The 17483-nt window shown below is 47.0% G+C and overlaps 1 non-coding gene and 2 pseudogenes across 1 annotated transcript; all 3 read left to right on the forward strand.

Annotated features, from left to right (window-relative positions):
* Positions 1 to 126: 126 nt before the first annotated feature.
* LOC148383680 (5S ribosomal RNA) lies at positions 127 to 245 on the forward strand. The gene has a single exon (XR_015853620.1). It is a non-coding gene; the product is annotated as a 5S ribosomal RNA (ribosomal RNA).
* A 470-nt stretch (positions 246 to 715) lies between these two features.
* LOC148383681 (5S ribosomal RNA) lies at positions 716 to 834 on the forward strand (annotated as a pseudogene).
* A 466-nt stretch (positions 835 to 1300) lies between these two features.
* LOC148383682 (5S ribosomal RNA) lies at positions 1301 to 1421 on the forward strand (annotated as a pseudogene).
* Positions 1422 to 17483: the final 16062 nt, after the last annotated feature.

A 17483-nucleotide genomic window follows, 5' to 3' on the forward strand; every position in this document is an offset into this window, starting at 1 on the left:
CAAATTCGTGCTACCACATAAAAAGCTGTCAGTAACTTTTCATTAAAGCCATGTATCCATGATACGCTGGCTTGGTTTTCAGGTGCGATTGTGTCTATAAATTGCAACATTTCGAGACCTACAATGGCTTACGGCCATACTACCCTGAGAACGCCCGATCTCGTGCGATCTCGGAAGCTAAGCACGGTCGGGCCTGGTTAGTACTTGGATGGGAGACCGCCTGGGAATACCAGGTGCTGTAAGCTTATTTCTTCTCCTTCCACTTCAATTGTTAAAGCAAAATTTTACAACACAATTTTTACCACGTATGGCATTCGGAAACTGCAAGCCGAGTTTTAACTCTGACCTTTAAACTATAACCCGGGTTTCAAACCTATATTGTGTGGTGTCATCCATAGCATTGTAGTTCACGTCTTTAACCGCTAGAGAGCAGACTATGTACGGTGAATAAAGAGGCTGGCTCCATGCGAACTCAAAGCAGCAGTCTTTATTTGTAAAAGAACCCAAAACAGCACATTGCGCTTTGCTGTAGGGTTTTTCCACTTTTCATGACATTTACTTTGATACAGCAAAATGCAGGTCGCAATGGCAAATTCGTGCTACCACATAAAAAGCTGTCAGTAACTTTTCATTAAAGCCATGTATCCATGATACGCCGGCTTGGTTTTCAGGTGCGATTGTGTCTATAAATTGCAACATTTCGAGACCTACAATGGCTTACGGCCATACTACCCTGAGAACGCCCGATCTCGTCCGATCTCGGAAGCTAAGCACTTTCGGGCCTGGTTAGGACTTGGATGGGAGACCGCCTGGGAATACCAGGTGCTGTAAGCTTATTTCTTCTTCTTCCACTTCAATTGTTAAAGCAAAATTTTACAACACAATTTTTACCACGTATGGCATTCGGAAACTGCAAGCCGAGTTATAACTCTGACCTTTAAACTATAACCCGAGTTTCAAACCCATATTGTGTGGTGTCATCCATAGCATTGTAGTTCACGTCTTTAACAGCTAGAGAGCAGACTATGTACAGGGAATAAAGAGGCTGGCTCCATGCGAACTCAAAGCAGCAGTCTTTATTTGTAAAAGAACCCAAAACAGCACATTGTGCTTCCATGTAGGGTTTTTCCACTTTTCATGACATTTACTTTGATACAGCAAAATGCAGGTCTCAATGGCAAATTCGTGCTACCACATAAAAGGCTGCCAGTAACTTTTCATTAAAGCCATGTTTCCATGGAACGCCAGCTTTCCAGGGGCGATTGTGTCTATAAATTGCAATATTTTGAGAACAAGAATGGCTTACGGCCATACTACCCTGAGAACGCCCGATCTCGTCCGATCTTGGAAGCTAAGCTGGGTTGGGCCTGGATAGTACTTGGATGGGAGACCGCCTGGGAATACCAAAGTCAAAGTCTGCTTTATTGTCAATTTCTCCACTTGCCAAAGACATACAAAGAAACCGAAATTTCGTTCCCCGCTATCCCACGGTGACAAGACACGGCCCACAATAGACAATCAAGTAACAAGTAAACAACAGCGTGCTGAATAAATAATGAATAAATAACACAACAAATAAATAAATAAATAAGAGGAGCAAGTGAGCGTACAGCAGACATTCCAGAAAATAGCGCAACAGTGCCGCACGCTACGCAGAAGGGGGTAGCGAGTTCAGGGTCCTAACAGCCTGGAGAAAGAAGCTGTTGGCGAGTCTGGTGATGCGGGAGCGCAGGCTCCTGTACCTCTTCCCAGAGGGCAGAAGGTCAAACAAAGAGTGAGCTGGGTGACTCACATCACTCGCAATCGTGGTTGCCTTGCGGGCGAGATGAGAGGTGTAAATGTCCTTCAGGGAGGGGAGCGAAGCACCAATAATCTTACCAGCCGTACTCCCTATGCGCTGCAGGGCCTTCAAGTTCCGTTCAGTGCAGCTACCACCCCAGACAGCGATGCAACTGGTGAGGACGCTCTCAATGGTGCCACGGTAGAAGGTAGACAGGACTGCCTGAGGAGCACATGCACGCCTGAGCTTCCGCAGGAAGTACAGGTGGCGCTGAGCTTTCTTTGCCAGTGACGCGGTGTTTGCGGACCAGGAGAGGTCCTCACTGATGTGCACCCCCAGGAACTTGGTGCAGCTCACCCTCTCCACCACAGCACCGTCGATGATCAACGGCAGGTGTTTTGTGTTACCCTTCCGGAAGTCAACAACGATTTCCTTGGTCTTGTCTACGTTCAGCAGGAGGTTGTTGTCCCTGCACCACGTGGTCAGAAGGTCAACTTCCGACCTGTACCGAGTCTCGTCGCCCTTCGTGATGAGACCCACTAGAGTCGTGTCTTCAGCAAACTTCACTATGCGGTTGTCGCTGTAGGTCGCAGTGCAGTCATGCGTCAGCAGGGTGAAGAGCAATGGACTGAGCACGCAGCCCTGGGGGGCCCCCGTGCTCAGCGTGATGCTGGCGGAGATTTTGTCGCCAACACGAACCACCTGAGGCCTCTGACAGAGGAAGTCCAGTAGCCAGTTGCAGAGGGAGGTACTGAGGCCCAGCTCGTCGAGTTTGCAGATGAGTCGCTGCGGCACAATGGTGTTGAAGGCAGAGCTGAAGTCCACAAAGAGCAATCTCACATATGAGTCCTTTCTCTCCAGGTGGGTGAGGGCCGAGTGGAGGGCAGAGCAGATGGCATCCTCAGAGGACCGTTTGGCACGGTACGCAAACTGGAAAGTGTCAATGGTGGGGGGGAGAACGGATTTGATGTGCTCCATGACAAGCCGCTCAAAGCACTTCATGATGATGGGCGTCAGTGCCACGGGGCGGTAGTCATTGAAGCAGGACGGTGCAGGTTTCTTCGGCACAGGAACGATGGTGGCAGCCTTGAAACACGAGGGGATGATGGCCTGCTGCAGGGAAACGTTAAAGATGTCCGTGAAGACACCCGACAGCTCCCCAGCGCAGTCCTTCAGCACTCGACCCGGGATGTTGTCAGGGCCCGCCGCCTTACGGGTGTCAATAGCGGCAAGCTGCTCGTGTGGGGGGGGGAGTGGTCTTCAGCGGGCAAGTGCTGTTCTGGGAGTCGAAGCGAGCAAAGAAGCGGTTAAGATCGTTCAGCAGACGGACGTCGCCCTCACAGCTCCTCGGCGCGGGCTTGTAGTCCGTGATGGTCTGAATGCCCTGCCAAAGGCTCCGTGCGTCCTTGCTGTCCTTGAAGTGGGTGGAGACCTTGCACGAGAACGCCTTTTTCGCTTCTTTGATGCCCCGGGACAGGTCGGCCCTCGCTGTCCTCAAGCCAGCCTCATCCCCCGCTCTGAAAGCCTTGTCCCTGGCCCTCAGCAGTCTGAGGACAGCCCCTGTCAGCCACGGCTTCCAGTTCGCGCGAGTGACAACGGATTTTTAGCAAGTCACATCATCGATGCACTTCGCGATGTAAGAGGAAACAGAGTCGGTATACTCCTCTATGTCCGTCCGATCGTTGTAGGTGGCTGCCTGCTTAAACAAGTCCCAGTCAGTGGTTTCGAAGGAGTCACGAAGTGCATCGGAGGCACCCTTCAGGCCACACCCGAACCCGCCTCTGAACCTGCCTGGATGCCTTTACCAATTGTCTGTATGCGGGCAAAAGCCAAACGGTGAGATGGTCAGAAAGCCCAAAATGGGGGAGGGGGGTGGCTTTGAAAGCTCCCTTTTGCGCAGAGTAGACTAGGTCCAGGAAGCTGTCTCCACGTGTCGGAAAAGTAACATGTTGGTGAAGCCTCGGGAAAACAGACTTCAGGTTGGCATGATTGAAGTCTCCAGCGAAGATGGTGAAACCGTCAGGGTGCGCTGTCTGCTGTTCACTGACAGCCTGGTACAGCTCACCAAGCGCCGCGATCCTGTCGCCTTCGATGTTGGAAGGCGGGATGTATACCGCGAGTAGCAGATTCGCGGTAAATTCCCTCGACAGGTAAAAAGGACGGCACTTGATGATCACAAACTCCGCAAGTGGCGAGCAGTGCTTACATACCACCACAGAGTCCCGGCACCATTCTTCTCGGATGTAGACGCATATTCCACCTCCTCGCGACTTTCCCCCTCGTACAATGGGACGGTCCGCCCGATAGCACGCTAGCCGCTCCAGATGCACAGCAGAGTCCGGAATGTTGTCAGTCAACCACGTCTCGGTGAACACGAGCACACAGCAGTTCCGCACCGTCCGGTTCGTAGACCTCAGCAGGCGAACGTAATCCATTTTGTTGTCCAGCGATCGAACATTCGCCAGAAGAATGGAGGGAATCGCCGGGCGCGCTGGGTTGCCCGCCAGCCTGGCCCGGACGCCTCCGCGCTTGCCCCTCTTCTGCTTCCTCGCACACCGTTTCCGACGGCTCCCAACCGGGGGGGGGGGGTCGGCGACGTTTCAGGACGTAGCGGTCCGAACGCCTTTAATGTTGCCGCTTCAAAGTCCAGAACGCCACAAATCCCACTTCTGTCGATGTTCACCGAGACCTGGTTGACTGACAACGTTCCGGACTCTGCCGTGCATCTGGAGCGGCTAGCGTGCTATCGGGCGGACCGTGCCATTGTACGAGGGGGAAAGTCGCGAGGAGGTGGAATATGCGTCTACATCCGAGAAGAATGGTGCCGGGCCTCTGTGGTGGTATGTAAGCACTGCTCGCCACTTGCGGAGTTTGTGATCATCAAGTGCCGTCCTTTTTACCTGCCGAGGGAATTTACCGCGATTCTGCTAGTCGGGGTGTACATCCCGCCTTCCAACAACGAAGGCGACAGGATCGCGGCGCTTGGTGAACTGTACCAGGCTGTCAGTGAACAACAGACAGCGCACCCTGACGGTTTCACCATCTTCGCTGGAGACTTCAATCATGCCAACCTGAAGTCTGTTTTCCCGAGGCTTCACCAGCATGTTACTTTTCCGACACGTGGAGACATCTTCCTGGACCTAGTCTACTCTGCGCTTAAGGGAGCTTTCAAAGCCACCCCCCTCCCCCATCTTGGGCTTTCTGACCATCTCATCGTTTTGCTTTTGCCCGCCTACAGACAATTGGTAAAGGCATCCAGGCCGGTTCGGAGGCGGGTTCGGGTGTGGCCTGCGGGTGCCTCCGATGCACTTCTCGACTGCTTCAACACCACTGACTGGGACTTGTTTAAGCAGGCGGACACCTACAATGATCGGACGGACATAGAGGAGTATACTGACTCTGTTTCCTCTTACATCGCGGAGAGCATCGATGATGTGACTCGCTCAAAATCCGTCGTCACTCGCGCGAACTGGAAGCCGTGGCTGACAGGGGCTGTCCTCAGACTGCTGAGGGCCAGGGACAAGGCTTTCAGAGCGGGGGATGAGGCTGGCTTGAGGACAGCGAGGGCCGACCTGTCCCGGGGCATCAAAGAAGCGAAAAAGGCGTTCTCGTGCAAGGTCTCCACCCACTTCAAGGACAGCAAGGACGCACGGAGCCTTTGGCAGGGCATTCAGACCATCACGGACTACAAGCCCGCGCCGAGGAGCTGTGAGGGCGACGTCCGTCTGCTGAACGATCTTAACCGCTTCTTTGCTCGCTTCGACGCCCAGAACAGCACTTGCCCGCTGAAGACCACTCCCCCCCCCACACGAGCAGCCCCTGCGCCTCTCTGCCGACGGAGTGAGGAGGGCGCTTGCCGCTATTGACACCCGTAAGGCGGCGGGCCCTGACAACATCCCGGGTCAAGTGCTGAAGCACTGCGCTGGGGAGCTGTCGGGTGTTTTCACGGACATCTTTAATGTTTCCCTACAGCAGGCCATCGTCCCCTCGTGTTTCAAGGCTGCCACCATCGTTCCTGTGCCGAAGAAACCTGCACCGTCCTGCTTCAATGACTACCGCCCCGTGGCACTGACGCCCGTCATCATGAAGTGCTTTGAGCGGCTTGTCATGGAGCACATCAAATCCGTTCTCCCCCCCACCATTGACCCTTTCCAGTTTGCGTACCGTGCCAAACGGTCCTCTGAGGATGCCATCTGCTCTGCCCTCCACTCAGCCCTCACCCACCTGGAGAGAAAGGACTCATGGGAGATTGCTGTTTGTGGACTTCAGCTCTGCCTTCAACACCATTATGCCGCAGCGACTAATCTGCAAACTCGACGAGCTGGGCCTCAGTACCTCCCTCTGCAACTGGCTACTGGACTTCCTCTGTCAGAGGCCTCAGGTGGTGTGTGTTGGCGACAAAATCTCCGCCAGCATCACGCTGAGCACGGGGGCCCCCCAGGGCTGCGTGCTCAGTCCATTGCTCTTCACCCTGCTGACGCATGACTGCACTGCGACCTACAGCGACAACCGCATAGTGAAGTTTGCTGACGACACGACTCTGGTGGGTCTCATCACGAAGGGCGACGAGACTCGGTACAGGTCGGAAGTTGACCTTCTGACCACGTGGTGCAGGGACAACAACCTCCTGCTGAACGTCAACAAGACCAAGGAAATCGTTGTTGACTTCCGGAAGGGTTACACAAAACACCTGCCGCTGATCATCGACGGTGCTGTAGTGGAGAGGGTGAGCTGCACCAAGTTCCTGGGGGTGCACATCAGTGAGGACCTCTCCTGGTCCGCAAACACCTCGTCACTGGCAAAGAAAGCTCAGCGCCGCCTGTACTTCCTGCGGAAGCTCAGGCGTGCATGTGCTCCTCAGGCAGTCCTGGCCACATTCTACCGTGGCACCATTGAGAGCGTCCTCACCAGTTGCATCGTTGTCTGGGGTGGTAACTGCACTGAACAGAACTTGAAGGCCCTGCAGCGCATAGTGAATACGGCTGGTAAGATTATCGGTGCTTCGCTCCCCTCCCTGAAGGACATTTACACCTTCCATCTCGCCCCCAAGGCAACCTCGATTGCGAGTGATGTGAGTCACCTGGTTCACTCCTTGTTTGACCTTCTGCCCTCTGGGAAGAGGTACAGGAGCCTGCGCTCCCGCACCACCAGACTCGCCAACAGCTTCTTTCTCCAGGCTGTTAGGACCCTGAACTCGCTACCCCCTTCTGCGTAGCGTGCTGTTGCGCTATTTTCTGGAATGTCTGCTGTACGCTCACTTGCTCCTTTTTTGCTCCTCTTATTTATTTATTTGTTGTGTTATTTATTCATTATTTATTCAGTGCGCTACTTGTTTACTTGTTTGTCTGTTGTGGGCCATGTCTTGTCACCGTGGGATAGGGGGGAACGAAATTTCGGTTTCTTTGTGTGTCTTTGGCATGTGGAGAAATTGACAATAAAGCTGACTTTGACTTTGACTTAAGAAGGGGGACCGGAGGGTATGTTCCAATTACAGGGGAATCACACTCCTCAGCCTCCCCGGTAAGGTCTATTCAGGGGTGCTTGAGAGGAGGGTCCGTCGGGAGGTCGAACCTTGTATCCAGGAGGAGCAGTGTGGCTTTCGTCCTGGCCGTGGAACAGTGGACCAGCTCTACACCCTCGGCAGGATCCTCGAGGGTGCATGGGAGTTCGCCCAACCAGTCCACATGTGTTTTGTGGACTTGGAGAAGGCGTTCGACCGTGTCCCTCGGGACGTTCTGTGGAGGGTGCTTCGGGAGTACGGGGTGCCGAGCAAACTGATAAGGGCGGTTCGGTCCCTGTATCACCGATGCCAGAGTCTGGTCCGCATTTCCGGCAGTAAGTCGGATTCGTTCCCAGTGAGGGTTGGACTCCGCCAAGGCTGCCCTTTATCACCGATTCTGTTCATAATTTTTATGGACAGAATTTCTAGGCGCAGCCGAGGCGTTGAGGGGGTCCGGTTTGGGGACCTCAGCATCGCGTCTCTGCTTTTTGCAGATGGCGTGGTGCTGTTGGCTTCTTCAGGCCGTGATCTCCAGCTCTCACTGGAACGGTTCGCAGCCGAGTGTGAAGCGGTCAGGATGAGGGTCAGCACCTCCAAATCCGAGTCAATGGTCCTCGGTCGGAAAAGGGTGGAATGCCCTCTCCGGATCGGGGATGAGATCCTGCCCCAAGTGGAGGAGTTTAAGTATCTTGGGGTCTTGTTCACGAGTGAGGGGAGGATGGAGCGTGAGATCGACAGGCGGATCGGTGCAGCGTCGGCAGTAATGGACCGGTCCGTTGTGGTAAAGAGAGAGCTGAGCCAAAAGGCAAAGCTCTCAATTTACCGGTCGATTTACGCTCCTACCCTCACCTATAGTCACGAGCTATGGGTCGTGACCGAAAGAACAAGATCCTGGATACAAGCGGCCGAAATGAGTTTTCTCCGCAGGATGTCCGGGCTCTCCCTTAGAGATAGGGTGAGAAGCTTGGTCATCCGGGAGAGACTCGGAGTAGAGTCGCTACTCCTCCACATTGAGAGGAGCCAGATGGGGTGTCTCGGGCATCTTATCACGATGCCTCCTGGACGCCTCCCTGGGGAGGTGTTCCGGGCATGTCCCACCGGTAGGAGGCCCCGGGGACGACCCAGGACGCGCTGGAGAGACTATGTTTCTCAGCTGGCCTGGGAACGCCTTGGGATCCCCCGGGATGAGCTGGATGAAGTGGCTGGGGAGAGGGAAGTCTGGGAGTCCCTCCTAAAGCTGCTGCCCCTGCGACCCGACCCCGGATAAGCTGAAGAAGATGGATGGATGGATGGATGGATGGATGGATGGATGGATGGATGGATGGATGGATGGATGGATGGATGGATGGATGGATGGATGGAATTTTTTTTGTAAGTGGAAATTTGTGGAATAGGTAGAAAAAGATGAAATGTTGAAAGTTGGAATGGGTTAAATCGGTTGACAATTGTAGGAATTGGAGTACAAAATTGAAATTTTGGCGAATTTGGTTGAATTTCACATTTGAAATTTTGGACTTTTTGGTAAGTTGTGGAATAGGTAGGCAAAAGATGAACATTTGAAAGTTGGAATGGGTTTAATCGGTTGAAAAATGTATAAATTAGTGTAGACAAACAAAATGTTTGAAGAATTTGATTGAATTTCAAATTTGAAAATTTAGAATTTTTGGTAAGTGGGAAATGTTAGAGATTCGCTCACTCCAACTTATTTTGCAAGAACCACACGGGAGACAAGTAAGTCCTTTTAGACACCTGCAGGTGGAGAGTCCATTCGTCGCTGTGCGTGCAGCGATGTTCGAATGGAAGTCTCAACTCTCCCTCCTGCAAGGGCATATTTATTAAGAGAAACAGAGTGGGGTTAAGAGTAGGTTGAATAGGAAGCCCTTGTCCTCTAGTCAAAACATATCAGGGGGTGTTTTACGACCTTGTGTAGGATGGGACAAGCTAGTTGATTTATTACCGGTTGCATTCCAACATAATCATACAATAGGGATAATCTGAAAGACCCTAACATCTCCCTCCTGTTTTATCATATGATTATGCCACCCCAAACAACAAAGGCAAGCAAGAAAATATAATGAAGAACGAAGAATAGTAAAAATAAAAAACAACAAACAATGACAGCAACAATTTCCAGTGAAGATGAGGTTTTCCCTCAATACCCCAGATCAAACTTATTGTGTAAGCGAAAAACCTGCTGGCCAGATGTTATTAGCAGGAAAAGTCTCACACGGTCCCTCTGCCTTTGGCGACCAGAATGCTATCAATAAAAAATAAAAAGAAAAACACAGAAACAGTACATCATCGTATCCATTACCATTTTTGATGGTCAAATCAACACGTTTCTGTAAAACATGCTCAACAGAACAGCATCTACGCAATCCACGTTTCATTATCATTATCACATCTGTCACGTCTAAGAAGTTGTACGTAAATGTACTCGTGGTATCGTCAGCTGATGATGTTCTAGTCTGTTAGAAAAATTGTATATATATGTTATCATGCGTTCTCTAATGAGTACTTATTCACAATGTTACTGTTCAGTATGCTTGCTGCTTTGCCTTGCTTATTCTTATCTTGTACAACAGAACAGAAGGATTACGGCTGGGTCAGGGGCGAGATGACGGTTGTGTCAAACAAGATGCTGCTGACAGCTCAGCGTCCACCAGAACAGATCGTGAAAACAACACGTCAAACGATGCGTCATGAACCTTCTGATCTTCCTTAAAGAACGTCACTTTCTCTTTTTATCTCTCGGAATACCGCTTAAACTGTTTTGCTGATATAGCCATATCTGCACGCAACACTTTGTGCGTTACTTTTTGTTTCTTTTCTTACGAGACGAAGCCACAATCTCTTTCCCCCCCCCCCCCTTAAGGGCTAATCGTCTCACACTGTGGGTAGGGCATTTCCAAATAAAAAGAGTGAGGAGTGTAAAACAGATTTTTAGTGTATTTCGGGACTGCTGTAAGTCTGATTGCACTCCTCGCGAGAAAAGACTCAACATTCTGCCTCACTGGTTTTGTCTGCTGATCCTTTTGCTGATTCTGAACCTGACATAGTCTGTAGGTGTGGTCTGTCACTCACACTGGCGCACACACTCGTGTCCAGTTGGCAGGCAGCATCGGACAACTCTTGTGACCACAAAACCACGATCCGTTCTCAACAGGCACGTGCACTCATAGGATGCAGGTGAGGCAGTGCTTCTGAACTTCTGGATGAAGTAGGTCCCGTCCGATGGTGCAGCCATGTTGGTAGTAGAGCCCTTACACCTTGAAAACGGCTCTTTCATCCTGGCACACAGCGGCGATGTCCAAACCTCCCATACAGTTTCCTCCGTCTACAAGTCCAGAGTGGGATGGGTCGGCAACACTGATCGTGACAGCTCGGTGTTGATATCCAACTCCTGGATGCCGTGTCCCTGTAAAACAATGCTCTAGACTTTCTTGCTACGTTTCACACAATAATAATGATGAGTAAATCATCAGATACCTCTTTTGCATACACTCCAACAAACGTTAAGTAGATGTGAGATAACTTGCATGAAGTCTACTTAACCAAACATTGAGTAAATATGGGATAACTTAAAAACTGTCCCGGTCAACAACAATTCATAAATAGAAACTACAAGGTATAATAGAGAAAGAACTTCTCTTTAGCTAAACAAGGAACAAAGGTGTCCTGTTCATAACTAGTGAGGGCCTCTCACAGATAAGACAAGGAAGGGAGTATAAGAACTCCCTAAAACCTGGCAGATGTGTTGGCCTTGAGCGAAGGTATGAGACCTCCGGTTCAGGCCGGCCAGCGCTTCTACAAAACTAATTATCCTTACATTTCCCCACTGTTTATCACATATTTGCTCAAATTCACACATCACCGTAAACAACCCCTTTTCTCGACTCTCAGTCATCGGATCACATTCATGAGGACAAATATGTTTACACCAAAGGATAAACGTTGCAATGTCATTATTAAGAAGCCCACGGATCTGGGAAAAGTCTGGTAACACAGATGCAGGAATTTTGTCATCAACATCATCACGTTGCCGCTCAGACATTAGGTATATCTGAGCAATCTTGTCCTCCATGGGCGATATTCCTGTAGTGACGAGACGATTAAACAGAGCACGAAGATATGGCATGCAACATACAAGGTGAGCATAGCAGCAACACTGCAACTGATGGTAAAATTGAGGACACAATGGCGTTATACTTCCCAAAAGCAGTCATCCACTTGTAGTAGATCGCAGGCCTGCAATCGCCTCCGTCAGGCTCCCATCAGGGGCGGTGTTGTTGGGGATGAAGGTGCAGCAATGTTCTCCAAACATTGCGCAGACCCCTCCTTTCTCAGACAACAACATATCATGAGCATTGTGGTTCTGGATCGACATTAGGGAAGGCGTGGTTAGCTGTTCATGCACTGCCTCGAGCCCCGCTTGTGTCCGTTTACCCAATCTCTGCATGTTGTAATGGATGTAATTCACCCTGTCTACGTTCTTGTTCATCGTTCACCAGCAGCAAATGGAGGACTCCCATCCCGCTGCAATTTGGTCATTTAATTCTTATTAATCAGGAACTCCTCTAGGGACTCCAATTGCATCAATTTCGGTCAGATCATCGTCGCCTCTCAAATTTAAAGATATTTTGGTTTTTACCAGCTTTTTTCCCAGATCTTGGCATGTTGATGTATATACAATTTCGTTTGACTACATTCTCTGAAAGCAATGGCTTCTTTTTTTTTTCTTTTTTCTCTCAATGGATATTATATAGAATGCTCTGTCACACATTTCACAATCCAGTAGACGTGACAGATTTCACACAATCTTTGGTCAATGGCAACGGTACAACATAAATGATCGGTCGCAAATCCATACATATGACATATTCAATTTTTTCTGTCTTTGCGGCTTGTTTTGCCATAAGCAATCAATTGTTTCCTTTTTCAGTTACTCTTATAGTTAGTTACCTAAAACAAATTATCCACATTCATTCTAGATATTGTTAGGTTACGGATTCTAGTTATTGATCTGACTCCAAATTGCGATCAACACTTAACACATAAATTGCTATGTCCTAATCCACACACTGGCGCACCTAACAATTTTGCGAGTTCGTTCTGTCAAAGAGAAGACCAGTAGATCAATCAGACCAAATTTACCAATTGTTTATTCCTGACAAAGCGCACTAATACAGGCCTGGGTCCCGGGTCCCTCACACTAAAACTCGTGCGTTTTTGTGACCACCAAAGGACGACACATTCTTCCGGGTTGCCCAGTTTTAAAGAAACACAATATGAATATTAAAGCATGCAAAATATTGTGAGATGATTGGTCGATGGCCATCTCCTCCCCGGTCCAGGTGTCGCTGAGGTCAGACAGTTGGGTTTTCCCCTCGAAGCCGTGTCTCATAGACGTGCTGTTGTTCTCGTTCCTCACCGACCTTGAGGTGGTCTCCTCCGGTACTCCCTATCCGGGCCTATTCCACAACACTTCGAAGAAAACAAGTTCATGCAGTTTGCCTGCACATTCCTCGGCCCCCACCAATCCACACGAGCACTCCAATACTAGATATTAATATGATTATAAGTTTAACACAACCTTAAAAATATGTTTGCAAACTCCCAAAAGCACATTTCCCTTTAATATTCATCCCATTCTTTGACATCTACAGCGGTTGTTGACAAAGTACACATATAAACAACATACTTTCATGGCAGTCCAGATCCGACACAGCAGATCATCCTGCAAAGGTCAAATTGATCTTTTAATTTGATACAATGCAGCATAATTTTTGGGGTGACCTATATAAGTTGCCCAACTCATCTCTCCCCTATTCATTATGACTCTTAGTACCTACAAATACCATATTGTTGAAGGTAACAAAATGGCAACAAAGGTAGCCACCCAACATGCAATAACGTCATTGTTCCATTTTCTTGTTCCCGGCATTTCTCTAAGAGGTAAGGCTTCTTTTGTCTTACTTTCTGCGATTGAATGTTACCTCAAAAGAAATGACCCTTTTGTAATTTGCTAGGACCACCGCAAATGACCTTTCTGCTATTTTAATGGCAGTTGGTGTAGTCATCAAGATTCAACATGGCCCTTCCCCCTTGGAAGAACACCAGTGTTTCGTTTTCAATGCGCTTAATGAGAATGTGGTTTGTTCTTTTTGCCTTTCAAATATTTTTCTCATGTAATTTTAATGATTTAATTTTAATCATCCTTAGTTTCCCACTTGGATTCAAAACATGGTAATCTATATTGTCGCCCAAACAAATTTTTTATACGGGGTTAAACCCACAGTACTTGTAATATTTATGTACAGTTTGACTAAACATTTTGTCCATAATGTTCCAGTTTTTTTTTTTCCAAGTACATCTTCACACTTTATACCAGTCCTGTCATGAGAATTAATTTCTGAAATCCCATATCTTGGTATTATTTCTTTCCATGACGTTTTTGCCACTGTTAAGGCATTCAGTGTTTTTGTTTTTGTTTTTGTTGAAACAAGCTCTACAAAAAAAAAAAATTGTTTTGTTTTGAAAATGTTTTGAATATGAATCAAAGCCATATGTTGTATAAAGCTGACTGACCTGCCCCACTATCCCTCCTCTTGAGCCATGTGTGCTCAATATTGCTGCCCATTTGGATAGGTTCTTTGGTAGGATAGGTCTGTCTTCTGGTCATTTATAGATGCCATTCTCCAATCTTGCCCCACTTTTCGTCCATAATTGAATTTCACTCTATGGACTTTGTCGCTGCACATCTTTAAAAATGTTTCAGTGATTTAATCTGCTTCTTGTGTGTATAAAATTTGAAGTGTCTTTTGCGCTGCAGCTTTGTGGTTCTGTCTGGAAGCTTGTTACCTCTTGACACCTTATCAGTCTCGTGTGTGTGTGTACTGCACACGTGCATATAGCTACTTTTTGTGGCAATTGGACTGTTTTCACAACTAGCTTAGCAAGTAAATGGATGGCCTCCCCGAATGGGGAGCGACTCAGCTAGCAAATGATTAGACATTTTCACTTTCTTGTAGTTTCTTTAGTTACTTTTCAATCGTTTTCTCATTGTTTATCACAAGAATCTTAGAAATTTGAATACAAATCAAAATGTATGTTTTATTTTACTCAATTGTATGATTTAGAGAATCCATATGTAGTAAAGTGTTGTATTACTACATATGGTTTCATCATCATTTAATTTGACTTTCTTTCCAAAACGCTTCTTAATTTCTCAGTTCACACATCCTCTACATGTGTTACTGGTTCTCCAGTTTTTTCTCTAGTTAATTATCAATCCAAAAGCTACGTTTTCTTTTTAGCATTCAACCTGTTCAAAATCACTCTTTCATCAAAGTCGCTCTACTAATTTTCTATAGTAGTCGCCAACGACTTCAACCATTCAACCTTTCATTCAGGCAATCATTCATCAATGCTCATCATATGCATCTCATACAGTCTCCAAAAAGGAGTCTTCCTATCACATTGGTCCCAATTCATCCAAGCTCACCACACAACATTCATAGATCATTTTCAACTCAAGTTTCCTGGTAGAACAATCCACCAATTAAAAAAAAAACTTAACTAAAACAAACAACTGGCAAATTAATCTGAATTTTTTCTTTGTTTTTAAATTTGAAGAACTCAATCTCTCAGATTTAGCTTGCATTTAGAATTTTGTATAATCTTATAACACAACCAATCAATTATTCCTATTAAATGTAGCATTGCAAAATCTTAAATTCACAATTTAGCTTCTTCCAATTCCTGAAAGCATGTTCTGTCATTTTTTTTTTCTTCTTCGAATTTCTCATGTGGGCTCGACACATAACATGCACTAGTGTGGATTGGTTTCTGCTCGCAAACAGATTTCTCTCTTTTCCTCTCATTTTTATCTGTCAAAATTGTTTCTGGTCTGCGGTGTAAATTGAATAGACAACAGTCTAGCAAATTTCTTTATACTAAAAGTTTAGCCAATCTTCATCAATTTAACACATACGCACACACATGCACAGCTCTCGCGTGCGGAAGGTAGGTCCCAGCACCAATGATTTGTCACAGGCTGGCCATTTCCTGTGGTCGATCATGAGGTGGTCCCTCCCATGCACACGAGGACAGCACATTCTAATTTTATTTATTTATCTTCTAGAAGCAAGTTGCATTTCTTTACCACTTGATTTGCATATTTTAACTTTAGTGTAACACAATTTGATCTCTAGTCATTTGTCATTGGGCGTACAAACAGCATTGTCATACTTCTTGTATGGACAGGAGCTCTAACAATCTAAAAAGATTTTTGATAACCTGACAATAACATGTTTTGCTGTCATATGGGAGAGGTTTCAGATCTTTAAAATTTTGATACATGATTTGCATAGGAGCGGAAGCTCCTCTTGCCCCTTTGCTTGAGCCACGGCTTTAGCTGCGGCCTAGCACCTGCTCACAGGGGCCTTATTGTCTCCTGGTCTGAAAAACACTTGTGACCTCATCAGTTTTCATCTTTCTAGCTTTTGTCTCTTGAATTCGTTCTCATCTCTTTGTGAAGATTTCAACCACACTCTAGCACTTCTACCACTTCTTCCACATTTCAAATTTCCTTGTACTCCATACATTTTCTTCCACTTCAGCATGTATTGCATACAATTAAGAAATCTACTCGCCATGAACTTCTCATCACAAAGAAGAGCAGAGCAAGAGATTTACCGTTCTTATTTCCCATCTTAATTTTAGTAGTTTAAGGTTTTACAATTTTTTTTAAAATTTTTTTTTCTTTGAGGATCCTCAATGCAGGTTTAAATTGACCTTTCAACAAATTACTAGCCTGTATTATTGCCGTGGATCAATGCTAGAACTGCTTTTTATCCTACCAGTCACACACTCAATCACAGCGCTTTTTTAGGCCTATCCAGGGATGGGTGTAAAACTCTCCCAAACAGCTTTGGAAAAACGGACAAAAGAAAAAATCTACGCCCTTCTTAAGTTAAGTTAAGAAAAAGAAGCTCTGTTTTTCTTAGCCCGTTTCTTCCACTGGGACTTGAACCCAAGCTGTTCTTTGGCCGGAAAAACATACAAAGAAAAATCTACGCCCTTCTTTGATTAACAAAAAAGAAGCTCTGTGTTTCTTAGCACGTTCCTTCCACTGGGACTCTAACCCATGCCAGATCCCTCAGCTCGGAAGAACAGACAAAGAAGAGTCTACGCACCTCTTTGATGAACAAAAAAGAAGCTCTGCTTTTCTTAGCCTGGTCATTCCACTGGGACTTGAACCCAAGCTGGCTCTCGTGCACCTCTACGTTTTACGCGTTTCACAACAACACAATCACACAACTTCAGGCCTTTAACTTACTTGTCCCCTGGTTCGTTGCATTGCCGGGTCCTGTCAATCCACCTCTGTCAGATGAAGGCAGACCTAAGATGCTGGCCCAGCGAAGAATTCTCTTCCCAGGACTTTCTTCTCCAGGTCCCCCTAATGGACGCTGGCTTGTCGACAATGCAGCACGGCCTTCTTCGTCAGACAGATAGCGGGTATGAGGGATCCCGGGTTTCGTCACCAAAATGTTAGAGATTCGCTCACTCCAACTTATTTTGCAAGAACCACACGGGAGACAAGTAAGTCCTTTTAGACACCTGCAGGTGGAGAGTCCATTCGTCGCTGTGCGTGCGGCGATGTTCGAATGGAGGTCTCAACTCTCCCTCCTGCAAGGGCATATTTATTAAGAGAAATAGAGTGGAGGTAAGAGTAGGCTGAATAGGAAGCCCTTGTCCTCTAGTCAAAACATATCAGGGGGTGTTTTACGACCTTGTTTAAGATGGGACAAGCTAGTTTATTTATTACCAGTTGCATTCCAACATAATCATACGATAAGGATAATCTGAAAAACCCTAACATGAAGTTGTGGAATAGGTAGAAGAAGCCTCTAGCTGTTGGTATGTTATTTGAATAACATTCCATTTGTTATAATTCCATTGGTGACAATAAAGGTCAATAAAGAAGATTATTAACACCATAAGAAATCAATTAACCTGGACTGATTCATAGTGGCATCATTCAGCAAATCTTTTGAGGAACTGATGAGTGATCAGTTAAGGACTTTCTAGTGGCATAAGCACTGGCCACTAATATACTGTATCTCCTGATAAGACCTGATCAATTTTGATATTAATTTGTCTTATTGAAACCAATACACATTCAGTTACTTTACAGGGTCC

The sequence above is a fragment of the Syngnathus floridae genome, chromosome 17 (assembly GCF_059516105.1).
Source record: "Syngnathus floridae isolate MCC-2025c chromosome 17, RoL_Sflo_1.0, whole genome shotgun sequence".
Taxonomy (NCBI): domain Eukaryota; kingdom Metazoa; phylum Chordata; class Actinopteri; order Syngnathiformes; family Syngnathidae; genus Syngnathus; species Syngnathus floridae.